The sequence below is a fragment of the Petromyzon marinus genome, chromosome 26 (assembly GCF_048934315.1).
Source record: "Petromyzon marinus isolate PM22_M1 ecotype Great Lakes invasive population chromosome 26, UKy_Petmar_22M1.pri1.0, whole genome shotgun sequence".
NCBI classification, from domain to species: domain Eukaryota; kingdom Metazoa; phylum Chordata; class Hyperoartia; order Petromyzontiformes; family Petromyzontidae; genus Petromyzon; species Petromyzon marinus.
In genome coordinates, this window is record NC_133692.1 from 4,033,726 (window position 1) to 4,049,865 (window position 16,140).

At 54.6% G+C, this 16,140-nt stretch overlaps 1 protein-coding gene across 9 annotated transcripts in view; it reads left to right on the forward strand.

The window, feature by feature from the left end:
- The window catches only part of TNRC6C (trinucleotide repeat containing adaptor 6C), a 133,816-nt gene that overhangs the window by 59,568 nt on the left and 58,108 nt on the right, over window positions 1–16,140 (forward strand). The gene's annotated exons all lie outside the window — the stretch shown is intronic.

Sequence of the window (16,140 nt, forward strand, 5' to 3'; positions counted from 1 at the left end):
CGTCCGCAGGTTATGCGCGCATGACCGATCTGTGTCTGTTTGCATCGCGCCCGCGCGCCGCATCTGATTTTGTGGAATTAATTGGGTTGGATTGATGAGAGTGCTGCCGTGCATATCTGGTGGGCGCACTCCGCCCCCACGTCCCCCCACATCCCGGCTCCCCTCTACGCCCACTCGCCGCCCCCAGCTCCCCCTCAACCCCCCTTGCTGCTACTCCCCCTTGCTGCTACTCCCCCACGCCGCAACCCGCGAGCTCCTCTTTGTAATCTCGTCGCGTGCGCGCGCGGTGTGGCCGCGTCGAGATATTTTGGCTTCTCTCAAATGCCGCCGAGTGCCATATCCTCTGCGCGAGGCCGCCGGCGCGAAACGGCGAACCCCGTCGGCCCCGACCGCCGCCGATGTTTGACCGCGTCTCGAGTGACAACAGTGGCGACGGACGATTTCAGGTCGCTTCGCCCGGTCGTTTTTCACAACACGTGGTTCACAGCCCCGAACGCCGCGAATAAAAAAAAACCCGCGCGGATCGTGACACCACCACGACGCTCGCGCATGCAGACGGCTAGAACCACCCGTGAAGAGCAGCGAATCCTTTATCGCTCATCCATAACAGCAGCAGAGCACCCTCCCCCCCTCCTCCTCTTCATCTCGGGATAATTAAACCCGCGTCATATTTTTGGCCGCTTTCTCCGTGCGTTCGCCGCTGCGTTTGCACCGCGGGTAGCTGCGGAGCTGGAATGATGATAACCGACTGAGGCAAAAATGGAACTGCTCGTCGCGAACCGTCGACGCCAACGCACCGCAAACCGCGGCTGCATCGCTGGCGCAATGATGAAGGTCGTTACTCGCAATCAGCGATCGAAAATGCCGCGCGTGAGCCCCTCAACTCCCACGAGTGGCACCGGCCTAAAAGGTTCACGGAGAATCATCCGGGGAGCCGCTTCCACGGTTTGGTAAACAGCTCGCGCGCGAGCAACGCCCGCTGGTGCAGAGCTGCGTGACTGAGAATTGGCGGGCGGGTGGTGGAGGCAGATGGGGGGGGTGGCGGGGGGCTTGGTTGTGAGCTGTAGGAAGGTTCTCTTCGCAATGGAAGAGAGGGAGGGACACGGGACAGTACGGAGAATTTGCAGCCAAGCGGAACAAAACCCACAGTGGCGGCGAGGCTTTAGATTAATCCACCCGCCTTGTTATCTCCAAATTGATTGAGGAATTCTTAGCAGCGCGCGGCCGTGTGGGGAGGCACGCTGGGCGCCCGGGCCAGGCTCCCAGATCCATGGGACAAAAGTGGCCTGATAAGCTCCTGCTCCTGATGCTGCTGCTGTTTGTGTTGCTAATGCTGCTGGTACCTGTCGCTTTTTGTGTTGCTACTGATATTTCTGCTTCTGTTGCTGTGTCAGCTGCTGCTGCTGCTGCATTTTGTCGGCTTGTTTTGGTTCATTGTCCTGTGGTCCTTTAGGGCCACCTTTAGGCTTAAACGATTATTTTCCCTTTGCCGATGGAGGTATGAAACAAATATGGATCATTATGAAGCCAGTGAGCTGGCCTGGGCTCACTGGCTTCAGCTAGCCTGGCTGTTTATCCTTCTTGGGAACATAAATTAGGAACGCCGCCGTGAATATTTGGAACGATGGTGTGAATATTGGGAATGTCACTTGGGATATTGGGATCATCGCCGTGAATACTGGGAACGTCGCTACGAATATTGGGAATTTCGCTAAATATCGGGAACATCTATGGGAATATTGGGAACGCCAGTGGGAATATTTGGAGTGTCGCATTGAATATTGGAAATGTCGCTGTGCATATTGGAATGAAATTGCCAGAGAAGGAGGAGTGGGTGCATCCTAGGTCCCTGTGCCGGCCCCTGTGAGTGCAGCCACGTCGTGATGTTGCGCTCTTCGCCTTTGCTCGCTCGTTACTCCCTCGTTGCTGTCAGATATAAAATAGTGCTGCTGCTCCACCCCCGTGCCTGACCTCCCAACCCCACGGGGCAGCCCTTCTCCCCCCCCCTCCCCCCTAGCCCTGCTGTGCCTCCATCCCAGCCAGTAGTTGGAATGGGCCCTGGTGCGTGGAAATAAATGGGGGGCCTCCGCAGTCCAATTTCCCCCCTTATGTGTAGCCCCGTGGCTGGGCCCCTCCGATCTGTTGGTCCCAGTGCGGTTGCACCGCCTGCACACTCAATAGCTGAGCCACTGCCTCACAATGAATGTGACTTGGCCCTGCACCACTCACTGTGCCTGCCAGTCTCGTGCGCGCGGTCCTACGGACACCAGCAACACGTGTGGGTGAACCTGAGTCGGTGGGTGGATGTTCGTGGGTGGACATGAGTGGGTGAACGTCAGTGAATGGGTGGCCATGGGTGGATGTGAGTGGGTGGACGTGAGTGAATGGGTGGATGTGAGTGGGTGAGTGGACATGCATGGACTGCAGGCTAGTCGTGTGGATGGAAGGGAGCGGTGCTTTTGTAGCCTTGGTAGAGAAACGCCACTAACGAGTGGTTCCTCCCATCGCATGTGGCGCTCGCGACCCAATTAGCTGGGGAGGAGGGGGCTGGGGGGAGGGGGGGCTCACTTAGGAACTCGCTCGCACGCTCACTCGCTCGACCCCCCGCTCGGAGCGGTGCAACGTGAGAGTCACTCATGGATTATTCATGAACTGTTCCGCACACCTTGGCACTAAATAATTTATTACCGAAAAGTGATTTTTTTTCTTCTTTCAAATTAGATACTTTGCAAGAAACACTTTGGGTTGAAACATCCTGAAAATTAGTACCAATTGGCGTAAGTGCACCAACACTGCAGCCAAGTACCACGGTCGTTGGCTTAAAGGTCACGGTTTAAGGAAAACGGAGCGATTAACATAGGGGTGGTGGCGGTGGGGGGGGATTAGCAGGTGGGGAAAGGGCTCTGCAGACTCGGCTCACTGCAGCCACGGGGAATGCAGCATCTAATCGATTCATATGGACTCTAATGCGTATTAATAACATTGTGAATCACGATCTTGAATCACGATCCTCCGAATAGCCGTGGGATAACATCGCATTCCGCCTCAACTTTCCACTGCTACATCGGGCGTGCACATCGAACATTCACTTCGTTCCATCCAAGTGGCAGTTGCGTGTATGTGCGCGTGCGGGCATCTGTGCACATGCCTCGTGAAGGACGCTTCTGAGTACTTGGAGGTAGTCGCCCTCCAACAACAGGGGAGGGCGGAGGAGTGATGCCTACAACGAGTGGAGCGCCGAGCGGCTTTAACGCAGCGATTTGGCACAGTAGGGGGGGCACAGGTGGTGCATCCACCAGTCATCTCAGTCAACCCATGGTACCTGGGTCTGTCCTATGACCTCCTGCGAGCAGCGAGCCTTTGACACTTCGCTGGCCTCAAGGTGCACCTTGCCTGGCACAAGAGCTCTGTGCCTGGTGTGACGAGGCACAGGTGTGAGCGCACTTGCAGCACACTCGCGCAATATTCACGCGTCGATTCACATAACTGGTCATCCCAGGGTGGGGGGGAGGGGGCTTTACTTCCTGACAAAATATATTATCCGGGTTGTTGGTAGACCGGATTAGGTGATGGCTCGTAATAATGGGAAGTATACTGGATGTGATGTGCTGGGTGCGGAAATAATGTTTTCAGGATCGCTGACCCGAACAGGTCCCGGATAAAATTGAGGCCTGGCGGTCCTTTCGTCCGCACGCCGCCGGGGTTGTTGTTGACGTTGACCCTGCCTCCTGGCAGAGAAGTCGGGGATTTGGAGAAGTTCCAGGAATGTGCTCCATTCGATGGCTAAGAAGGTTAGGTGGAGGATTTGGGGAGCGAGTAGAGGGGGGGGGGGTGGGAGAGGGGGAGATGTGAAATGTAGGACACCCTGTTACGGTGAGCGTGGATTGCTCACTGACGGGGACAGGATGATTGGCGGGGTGGGCTGGCTGCCGAACGCCGTAAGGCCGTTATTGCCGCGCTCATGCCGATGCGAGTCACAACCTGTGGCCGAGTGCGGCTCGTTGTGAATCTTCGTCGTCGGCTACGATCAATCCACCGCTGGCTGAAGGCCTGTCCAAGCCGTCTGCCACCTGTTGCAATGCTCCGATCAAATAGTCCGCCAAGCACCTGCTTACGAGCTGGTTTCGTCTCTTTATCACCCTTGGTGGACGTCTTCTCCAGACGCCTTCCGTCCCTTGGCCGCCACTCCGTTATGAGCCTTGACCACCTCCCGTCGTATATTCTGGTGACACGTCCTCCCCAAGCCCGCTTGCATTTATTAACTCTTTCCCGTTCCGAGACACCTGCAAAGTTGCAAAGTGGGGTCCCATTCACGGCTGAATCTCGGGACGCGCGGGCGCTTATTATTAATTTTATTTAGAGATGCGTAGCATCGTTGTTTTGAAAGACATTGTACTCACCGCAGAGAACTATAGCGACACGACCGCACTCTACGATAACTGGGACCAAACTGTGCCACGCGCCCTCCCGCATGGCATTGTGGGAGCATCAGTACCTATAAAGTTATTTTATTTTAGAATAACTGGAATGGGAAAGTGACGAGTTGAACCTGCGATCGTCCTTAACCAGCGTATTTTCACGTATGATGCTTTGACTCTGTCAAGTGTAATTGTTGTGATTATTTTAGGGTAAAGTGGCACGTGTGGTAGTGAAAGTACCCACGCTCTTCCCCCCCACCACACGTGACCTGCTGATTGACTGACTGTGGTTAACCCTAATTATCTTGCTGGGTGGACAGAGGCGGCAGCACTGGCGTTTCGCTTGCGTGAAACAACACACAATCACGCACGTACGTACACACGCGTGTGTACGTACGTATGTGATGTCGCAGCGGCGATGATGCCGTGCGCACCGGCACGTGTCGCCGCATCGTCGCTGAAAACCTGAGGGATTGAGAGAACGAGGGCGCGGATCGCGATCGATTTCCTCGCAGGAAACACCGTCTCCGGGGCCAAGCGGTGACCCCTGATCACGCTTGCTCAGTATGGCGGCGGACGAGACGACTCGCATTGACACGTGTGTATGTTGAACTTCTTTCGCACCGTACGTAGCCAACCGTGCTAATCGGAGGTACGGAGGAAGGACAGCAAACTAAACACAAAAAAGCAGTTGTCAAAGAATTAGTTCTCAATCTAGATTTAAAAGTGCATGGCTCCAGTGGATTCCTAATATCGGAAGAAAGAGCTTTTCAGACGGCTGCAGGAGCGCATCTTAAAGCGCGAGATGCAGTGAAAGTGAATGGCGATGTTTGCACACAGCACCAGCTAACTCATCTGAGGCTGAGTTGGCTTAGGAGGTGTAGGAGAGCAGTCAACTGCCTCAGCTCTCCTCTCCCCATTCCGGCAATCACTGTGCCTGGCGTGTCGTGCGATTCTCGCTCGCGCCCAACGCCGGTGCCGAATATCTGAACCGGATTGCGTTCCGAGTTTATTTTGTTGAACTGGGCGAGCGCTAAAGGGATCGTGATCGAGTCTCATTTGCAGGAGAAACCCGGGTCACCAAAATGACCAAAGCCATTACATAAAACAAACAATGTACAAATAGAATGTGTGCCTCTGGGGTGTGTGTCTCTGTGTGTGTGCGTGTGTGGTGGGGAGTGGTGGCACAGAGCGGTGGCTCACAACAACGAGCGGAGTGCCGGGCGGCTGAAATAGAGCAAGTTGGCACAGTAGGGGGGGGGGGGTACAGCGAATGCATCTACCGGTAATCTCAGTCAGCCAGCCCATGGCACCTGGGTCTGTTCCAAGATCTCCTGTCAGCGAGCCTTCGACACTTCGCGTGGCCTCAAAGTGCACCTGGCCTGGCACAGGCGCCTTGGTGACGTCACCGTCATTTAGCGGCGAACGGCGGGGTATTGGTGGCACAGTGGTTAGCGGCCCTGCACTCTAAACCCGGCGTGTTCGGTTGAATTCTGAGCTATGGAGAACTATCCATCAGTCGTGTTCTGGGCCTCCTCTTGGCCGACTCAACCTTAAATGAATATCTGGTGCAGCGTTTATATGCATAAACACTGCGGAGACAATGGAGGCCGGGCGTGGTGCTGACCACATTGCACCCTCGGGCACCGTGCCGGCCTTCGTAGGTGTTTGCCGAGAGCACTTGTTCCAACAGACTGTTAAGGCTATACGGGCGTGGATTTTTGTCTGTATGTCTGCGTGTGGGTAAACGATCGTCAGCGGTGAGTGTGTTAGGTTTGAAACGTGACGCCGGAGGAATAGAACCCCATTGTTAGAATCATAATCTTTATTTAACCTGGAGGAATCCGATGCGCTCTGAAGCTCTTTTTTCACAGATGTCCAGTAGGGGCGGGTCAGAATGTTACAACAAGAAACAGTGTAAAAAAACGATAAGAGAGTAAGGTATAGAAAAGGTAAGCAAATGACTAACAATGAATAAATACACTTTAACTCAACTATTTATTATTTTACCAGGTAAGGCCCACTGAGCTATTAGTCCTTTTTCAGAAGCGACCTGGCCACAGATGACAACTCAACGAAGTGGCTTATCGCGTGGAAATGTATAGCAGCAGCCAAATAATCTGAATAATAATTGCCGTGGCCGTTGCGCAATACGCACCGGCGGGCACTCCCGCAGCGGGCCGAGCGCGTGGCCCGGCGGCACGCCGCCTCCCCTCGGCCCGGCTGCAAATTGGCCGTGCAGCGTGTGCCCCCTTCAGCTCGGGTACACGGCGTTTACGTGCCAGCACTGTCCGTTCTTAAACGGTAGAGTAACGGTGGCGAGATGTTAACTACCTCGTCTGGTATACGGGAGATCGTGGGTTCAAACCCGACCCTGATGTCTGTTGTACATTTGGAGTTTGCGGGTGTCTCTCCCCGTGGTTTGCGTGGATTTTTCTCTGGGTCCTCCGGTTTTTTTCCCTCCACATTTAGAACCAACACGGTGTTTTAGAGTATTTGGCTGCTATAAATTCCCACACGATAAGCCACTTCGTTGAGCTATTATTTGTAGCCAGATCGCTTCTGAAAAAGAGCTATATAACTCAGTGAGCCTTACCTGGTAAAATAAGTCTAAATTCGTAACACAAGTGTCAGGGGCATTGCTATTCCGGGCTGACGCTGTTGTGAACCAGGTGAATTTGGTTTTAAGCGGTCGCGCGGGCAACGTTCACACGTGTACGATGCTTCTCGCCTTGTCCAGGACAGCACGGCAGGAACAACCTTGGGAGCGCCGGCACGCCGTGCTCGCGCGACAAACGCACACACCTCCACCGGCGCTCGCGGTGGTAGCTTTCAAACGAGAGATCGAGTCTCGGCGGCTCCGGAGAGAGATTGATTTCTCGCGCGGTTAACTAGGTCACCGTGTGGAACACGAGACGACAGCACGGGTTGGCTTCCCGAGATTTAATTTTACACGAAAACCCGCGCGCCGCCAGCCGCCACGGGAGCCGGCTTCGGGTGGAGCCCCTCTCCCCGTGGGCGGTGGCAGCGTGGGCCGCACAGCTGATGAGATCAAAGGGAGAAGAAAGTGGAGATGTTTTTTCGCTCTCTTTTCTTAAAAGGAGTTTTTTTTACCTAACAGCCACGGTGGTGCGACATGGCCAAGGGCGCGCGCCTCCCCGTCGCTGCTGTCGGCGTCGACAGCCAGCCTTGCCAGGGCACCAGCGCATCAAGGGCCCCGTTGCAGCTCAAGGGGCCCCAGATTCACACACGAAAAAAAACTTAAAACCCAGGGATGGATCCCAATTGCAAAGGCTCAAATGAATGAATGAATGATGGGCGTGTTCATATTTTGTACGGCTGTGAGAGCATGATGCGTGTGTTTTGTGTGTGCGCTTGCGAGGTGGTCGGGAGCAGTGGCACACTGAGTACCCTGCAACATAAACCCAGCCATCCGCGTTCAATTCGTGGCCACGTATAACTATCCATCAGAGCTAAGTACTATCTGAACATGTCCTGGGTCTACCTTTAGGTCGACTGAGCCTTAAATGAATACTTGGGAGGACTAAGGTGGCCGCTCCGCGGTGCTGGCTATGCCACCCCCTTGGACGCCGTGCCATCCTTAAGAAGTGCTCGCTACCAGCACTTGCCTCGCTAAGCCTATATGGGGGACCTTTGTCTTTGTGTGTAACGCTGGGTTCGATTCCCATGCAAGTGTAGTGGGTTCGAAATTAGGCGCACACAACTTCTTGGGAGGCAACACTTATTTATTGATGAACACAACAGTTAACTCTCACATTACGCATAGGGTGGTGACCACCGACCTACTCTAGCTAACACACACTTCTCTAACTGTCAGATACTCTAGCGTGACCCAGCCAGGTGGGCTACTGGCAGGTCCGCTGACTGGAGGCTTGACTCTTCTTGGCGTCTTCACGATGCATCTTCATTCTTGATACGGGCAGCCTCGAACCTCGTGAGGAGGCTGCTTATATGGGCCTCGGCGTGCCCGGGCCCCGCCTCCCTTCGAGAACCCTCTCGAAGCCCCCCTGCTGTCCACGTGCCCCCCGAGGTGCCCCCTGGGCCCCCGGCCCCCACTGGGATCCGGTCACGTGTCCAGCCGGGGTCACAGAGAGTGCCACGACCTCACACCACCCCCGTGGCCTCCCGAGTCATTCCTGCCTCCAGCCGGGATGACGTCATGTGTGTGTAGACCAGCGTGGTATTGACGCTCCCCGGCATAGTGACGTCACACGTGTGCGTGTATACACAGTAGTGATGCTACAATCACTACACAAGGTCCTGGACCTCACCTAGGTTGACTCGGCCTCAGCCTGGTGCGGTGTGTAAACATCGCCACTCGGGAGACGAAGGGCGGCCGGGCGTGGTGCTGTCCGTAAACCCCCTCGAGCACCTTCATAGGTGCTCGCTCACAGCACTAGCCCCAAAAGTCTCTTGAGGCTATACGGGGGTTTCTTTGTGTTTTTTTTTGTCGCGGGGGTAGCCAGGCCTTTGGTGGGACGCTCTTCCGCCTGTGCCGTTTGTTCCTCGGGCTTTGAAGACGCCTCGCGCCCTCCTCGCCTCCTCTTGGAATAGACCCGTGCGCAACCGGCATTGGGCAAATAAATGAGCTGGCGAACGTGTGAAGCCTGGCGAGAGCTCCTGCGGTAATTCCTGCGCAAAACCTTCATCAGACGCGAGCTCTACGGCGGCCTCACGTGCGCGTGTTTGCGTCCGAAGGCAGCGAAATCAGATCCCAGAAACACTCCCCCAACCACCCCCCCCCCCACTAATGCATTTTTATCGGCGGAATTTATTTCCTTGCGCTTCCTGAGGCTGCGACGGCGTCGCGCACAGCAAATGCTCCCCCAGGCGGGCAAAGAACAAGGCGTGATCGCAGAGAGAGAGAGAGACGGAGGCTTTTCATTAGAAGCGAACCCTCGCCGCCCCCCTACCAGGCCATCGAGGCAGCTGTGCCTAGGGCGGCGAGGCTTTTTCATGCAATCCCCCCCCACCAACACCACCACCACCACTCGCCATCCCCCGCCGCTCCTCTCTCTCTCTTCGCTGTGTCGATCTCCGTGAACGGGGCCAGGCCGTGCCGGCCAGTTTCCATCCGGCGTGCCAGATTGATCGACTCGGTTCATGGCTCGGGGGCCGCGCGACGCCACGCGGCCAGCGAGAGAGGGCGATTTGATTCCTCGGGCGTGCGCGTCGTGGGGTCGCGCGGGGTCGCGGCCAAGTGCGATCGATCACAGCAGCTGCTGTCGCTCGCGTCGCCTCTCGACGCTGTTGTTTGAGCAACAATCCGTCATTGACATAACCGCTGCGCCGCTACCCATGCGGGACGGGCGCCGCGTCACTATGCGCGGTCATGGCATTAGGACGGACACCTTTTTTTGTTTTACATACTGTACCTTTGCGCGTTAGTTTCCCGGGTGTTATCTGCTCTTCCGTCACCCTCGGTTTCGTTCGCGTTGCGTCTGCAGCGGCGTTCGCGTCGCTCTTCGACGGCGAAACGTGGTTCAGCAATGTACGTCCATCATTTTGAAACGCAGCTTGCACGAACGACGCGATGCGAAGCAACGTGATATTGCAACGACTCGCTTTCGCTCTCCGACGTGTTTTCGTGTCGCGCCGCCGGCTCTGTGGCGCGATGTCCGAAGTTTCGATCCACGTGCCGGGAGCTTCTTCGGGAGCTGGATGAAGGATATGAAGCTAATTGTGGTTTTGTTTTTAAACGCTTCTATTCTCCGTTTGATTGTTGTGATGGTGGAACGTTCTCGGGGCAGACATTGTATTTGCCGTGGTTCGGGTCAAACTATCATCGATTTCAGTTCACCAGCGGTCATCCCAGAGCGGCTCCGGCTGTCGCCTCTTAATGCGCGCCGTCACCAAACCTGGCAGCACCTTCCTGCGTGCGTTGACTCTGAGGCCGAGCTCGATCAAGGTGGGCTGTGTCTGCCTGTGGCTGCTGTAGCGGTGCAGGGGGCGATGGGTGCTTGTGCGTGCTATATTGTTTGTGTGCTGCACAGTGCGTGTGCTGCTAAGTGCGTGTACTGCACGGTGCGTGTGTGTACTGACTCAGAGTGCAGTGCTCGGTGTGAGCTGGGGTTGCCAACTGTCCCAGTTTTCCCCAGGATTATCCTCTCGTTGAGGCAGCTGCTGTCCTGGGCATTAAAGGTCCGAGGTGTTTTTTTGTCAGTTGCATAACGCCGTACCACTCAAGCCATGCACTTACATTTACGTGTAGTTCTCCAATCCTACGGCACCGTGAGACATTATTCCTCTTCCCATGATATGTCCCGGATTTTTTGTGACCCAGAGGTGGCAGCCATCCTGCGTGGTGTGCGGCGTTGTCAGGCCCGTGTGCCGTGGGGCCAACCACACCGGTGCTGCCAACCACAACGGTGCTGCCAACCACACCGGTGCTGCCAACCACACCGGTGCTGCTCGACGGGCGTCGTTCCGCGCGTTGTTGTACGTGCGTGCTCTACCACCCAATATCGGTGTGGGCTCTGCGGTGCCTCCATGTGCAGCAGCAGCAGCAGCAGGCTGTGTGTGTGTGTGCGGTCCAACACCTACGCCTGCGCTGTGTGCACGCTCGTCGCCTCGCTGCGCCAGCAGAGGCAGTTGCAGCAGCGCCTGATGGATGGCGGTGGGAGCAGCCATCTCTGGCTGATTAAAAACATAAACCTTGTCACACGGGCTGATTGGAGACTGGGGCAGCGGGGAATTTCGGCAGATAATTTACCCCCCCCGCTCCATCCCCCCCACATCCCACTCGTCTTTATCCTTATCGCATCCCAATTCCCGCTGGAGGTGCGCGGAAGACTTAGGGGGAGGAGGGTGGGGGGGTTGGAAATAAACAGAGGTTAATTATCATTGCATATTTTTTTAATCTCTTTATATGCAAAACCCGCCCTCCAACAGATGGCTGTCAGGCTTTTGACATTTGCCTGGCCTTTACGGGCCATGCGGCCACTCGGTGGCACGCGGAGGGGACGCCACGCGATTCAATAATGCCGCACTCACCGACTCTCGGAAGGTCGAGCGAAAGGCCAGGCCCCGAGTGTTTTATTTTTGTTGTTGCGAAGTTTGTGCCGGCATTTGGCTCGGCGCCGGAAATCGGCACGAGCCGGTCTCATCGTCGGACGCGGCGCGGCGCGGCTTGCTGCATTGCGGCCCTGACCTCCTGGCCCCACGCTCGTTCGCCCGCGCCATGCGGTGGCGCACGGCGGACTTCCCGTTGGCGTAGCGTTTGCACAAACGGCCGCTGCCTCTGACCGTCCCCGTTGCTGCCACACGGACGGCTCTTGAGCGGGCTGCATCTCTTGTCGGTTGACCATTTAACGACGTCACGGGTGGCATTGGTGCCACCGCTCCCCACAACGCACGTACACGTGGGCGCGCACGGACACGAGCGCGCAGATACGATCGGCGGTGCGCGTGCGCGCGTGTGCGTGCGCTCATGTGCATGTGATGTGGTGAGCTGTGGCACAGTGGTTAGCATGCTGCGCTGCTGGCCCGGCGACGCGAGTTCGATTCCCTCTCATGACCAATAACGGTGGCGAACAGCTTCTGGTTGACCCCTAAGTTGACCCAGGCTTAAATGAGTATGATGTGTAAACATTAGCACTGGAAAGACAGGGTGTGGGTGTTGACTATACCACCTTCTCGTGAGCCGTGCCAGCCTGCATAGGTGCTCGCAAAGAGCATTTTCTCCAATGGTCTGGTGAAGGCTGCTTGGATGATCCTTGTCTCCTTGTGTGCGTACGTGAGAGCGTTTGTTTGTGTTTGAGATGCAGTTGCATTGATAGAAATAAACCTGGCAATACCCTCCTGAAGAAGAGTCTTGATACACTCAATTGAGGCTTTTCTTAATAACGTGTTTTCACTCTTTAAGTTCGTGTGGCTGTGCATGCACTTGTACATGAGTATGGATTTGTGCATGTATGTTTGGAGAGCGGTTAGTGTAGCGGTTAGCGGGCTGCGCTACGAACCTGGCGAATCGAGTTCAATACCGGCTCAGTGAGGATTATCTGAACCGGTCCTAGGCCTCCTCTTGATCGACTCAGCCTCAAACGAGTACTTGGCACGGTGTGTAAACAACGCCACTGGGGAGACAAAGGCGATGGTACTGACCACCCACCCCATGACCACCCACCCCCTCATGTTCCGTGCCGGCCTTAACAGGTGTTCGCTAACAGCACTTGCCCCAACGCAGGCTATACGGGAGATCTTTGTCTTTGTATATGCACCTGGTCTGGCACAAGCACTATGGTGATGTCACTGCCACTTAGTGGCGAAAGGTGGTTACGTGTTTCTGTATTGTGTATGTGTCTGCACGTTTGCGTAGCCTTTATGTTTATACGGCTTTTTTTCTGCTCGTGCATGTGGCTGCTCGCTCGTTACGTGGCGTGGTTTTGCTTGCGCGCATGCACAAATGCCTGCCAACGCTGTTACTGTACCTCCCCTTTGTGACCACGGGCGGTTGGGGCTGCGTTTAATGAACAGCTCGCTTTGTGCGCCGCGTCATTCACACGCTGAGGGCCACACGCCACAGTGCACAAAGTGCATGGGGCCACAGTCGCCATGGATTCCAGAAGATTGGCAACGTCGCTGGGAACATTGGGAATGCCACCGGGAATATTGGGAATGTCGCTGCGAATGAGGTCCGGAACGTTGCTGGGGTATATTGGGACCATCGCTGAAAATATTGGGAGCTAAACTTTTAATGTTAGCAACATCCCAATATGTCGCTTCGAATATTGGGAATAATGGGAATGCCGGTGGGAATATTGTGAAGATCACTGGGAAGAGTGAGAATGGCCCTGTGAATAGTGGGAATGTCACTGTGAATTTAAAACGGCGCTGTCCTGGGAAATCTCACAGTCTTCCCGGGACATTAAAAGTCCCATATTTTTTGTCAGTTGCTTAATAATACACACACACACGCCAGACGATGCTTTCAAATGTAGCTTTCCCCAATTCCGGTACTGGGAGATATTCTCAATTTCACGATCAAGACCAAGATGTCATGGTGGCCAAAGCGTTTTGACGCCACCAGGATGTGTCCCCTTTTATTTTTTTTGTTAGTGGTGGCAACCCTACGTAAAACCGCCGCGATTAAATACAGGCCACTTGCGCCATATAACGCATTTAATGCGGCTACTTATTTTTAGATTTTAACAAATAATGGATGCGCCTGTCAGCTGGGAGGGAGGACGCTGGCCGGCCGTGCACGATCCGCTCGTGGCAGGTTATCCATCAGGGTGGCGCCTGCACCTCCTGGTCGCACACTCCATTATCTCGCGGAGTAATCAGATGAAAACCAACAGTGCATGCGCTGCCCGGATGACATACTCTCGTTCATATGAATGGTAAACAGTCTTTCAAAAAACCTTGCTTTTAGAATTTATTTGTTTTATCTTTTAATACGGCTTTCAAGTGGCATAAATAATAGCTTCCCCATTTTTTTATCCAACCGATGGATTCGGTGCTGAGTGTTGAGCTGGGCCTATCTACCGCCCCCTTCCTCCCCCCTACGTTGACGTTCAGAGACAAATTATTCGCGACGAGGATTTGGCGGTGGAATAAAAAAAAATACCGTTCGAGCATCTGCGGAGAGAATTATATTGACCGAAACATTGGGATGGAAAATCAGGTTAAATGTTCAATTTCGGTGCTTGGCAGCCTGAAGGGAGACCGGGGGAGCAGAACGGGTGGCGGGGGGGGGATTGAGGTGGAGAAAGAGAGAGGTTGCACGGGGATATGGGGATCGGAAGGGGGATGTAAGAGAAGGAATTTGTGGGGGAAGAGGTGGAAAGGTGGAGCGTGAGGAGGAGGAGGAGAATGGAGGGAAGATGGAGATTGCAGGGAGAGAAAATGGACAGGGAGTTTGATGAGCGTTGGGACAGGGGAGGGAGCGAGGTCAGGGTAAATACGGGGGGACCGAGAAGATTTAAAATGCATAGGTGATGAGGTGTTTTGCATTCACAGTGTGGCGCTGCAAGGAGGCGTGGGGTGATGTGACAGGTCCGAGGCACCGTGCGAGCGCTCCATACATTAAACACACGCGGATTCGACCGAGCGCCGCGTGACATACCAATGCAACACTGCGCATTGTGATGCGTGGCACAGGCTACACTGACACAACGCGCGTGAACGTAGCAGAGGGGGAACACTGGTACAACGCAGCAATTTGACATAGCGCAGGGTACATCGATACAGTGGAGTGAATGGACGTAGCACGGTGGAACGTGGCACGTGGTACACTTCGTTCGTATCGTACAAAAGTGAAGCTTGAGTTCATAACTGTACGCTGAGATTGGAGAGTGATTCGGTGGATTCTTATTCTCATGGCTGATGTTGATGTAGAGCAACGGCTGTAATTGTACATTTAGGTGGTTGAGCCAGATGATTGCATAGTGGAGCGTTTCGTATTTGTGATTCGGGCATTGCACCGTTATGTGCTCATTGATCTGTTATTGGTGGTGACCATAGGTCACACATCTTGGAGAATTTATAATTTTTCATTTGTGCATCGTCAACATCCGCATCTGCTGCTGCGATCGTTTTTTTGTGGACACGTTTTAGGATTCTGGTCCAAAAAGCCTCGCAGAAGATCGCGAAGCCAGGGATCTTCTTTGATGGCGCAGAGGGCACACTGGCGCAACTCGGGAAATGAACGTGGCGCGGCGGACACTGGGTAGCGACCGCTGTTCGCGTTGTAACACAACCCAGATCACGCAGTGCCGACACGGTAAACATGGCTGCACGAGGACAGTGTCGTCTCCCTCCCTCCCTCGTGTCGCTTTATCTTTCCGTCTATCGATTTTCACCGTCCCATTTTTTTTACGTGCGGTGCTCACGTTTACAGTCGGGTATCAGTACAGCCGTCCGCCAATTGGCCGTCGTCCTCATATTTCTCTCAGCTGTCCCTGCAGTCCGCGGGCGCGGACGGTTCGCACAGTGAAGTGCTCGTGTTGGGAGGCTCCGCGAAGGGTTAGGCTCTGATGCGAGCGATCCAGGTTCAAAAGGCGTGCAAACACCGGGGTGCAAGCGGGACGCGAACATGCGCTGTGTACACCACGCGCGGCACGGCCAACGCGGGGAGGCTGCCTCTGTTGACCGGCGTCGTTAACGCCATACCAGGCAAATACTGCGGTCTCTGCCGGCGATTGATAGGGCGTGCGAATCGGCGTATATACGGACTCGATAAATTAATAGGATCGAATTATTCGGGCAAGCAGCGAGTGGGCACCGCGGTGGCGAGATGTTAACTACCCCACGTGGTATACAGGAGGTCGTGGGTTCGATTCCTACCCTGACGCCTGCTGTATATTTGGAGTTTGCATGTTCTACTCGTGCTCGTGTGGCTTTTTCTCCGGGTCCTCTTGATTTTCCCTCCACATTTAGAAATATGCGTTTAGAGTATTTGGCTGCTTTATATTTCCACAAATAAGCCACTTTGTTGAACTATCATTTGTGACCAGGTCGCTTCTGAAAAATAGCTACTTAGCTCAGTGGGCTTTACCTGGTCAAATAAAAATAGTTTAGTTTAGACACACTGCAGCAGTACGTCTGCAAAAAAAATATACACATGGCCTGTAGCCAAATCACCCTGCATGCACCCGATCTCCTCACAACAAAGAAGATGTTGACCCTGGTTGAGACTTGGATGTGAGACTGCCTTCGAATTACCAGATATTTAGGTTTTGGCTGTAAAAGTGGCCAGGAG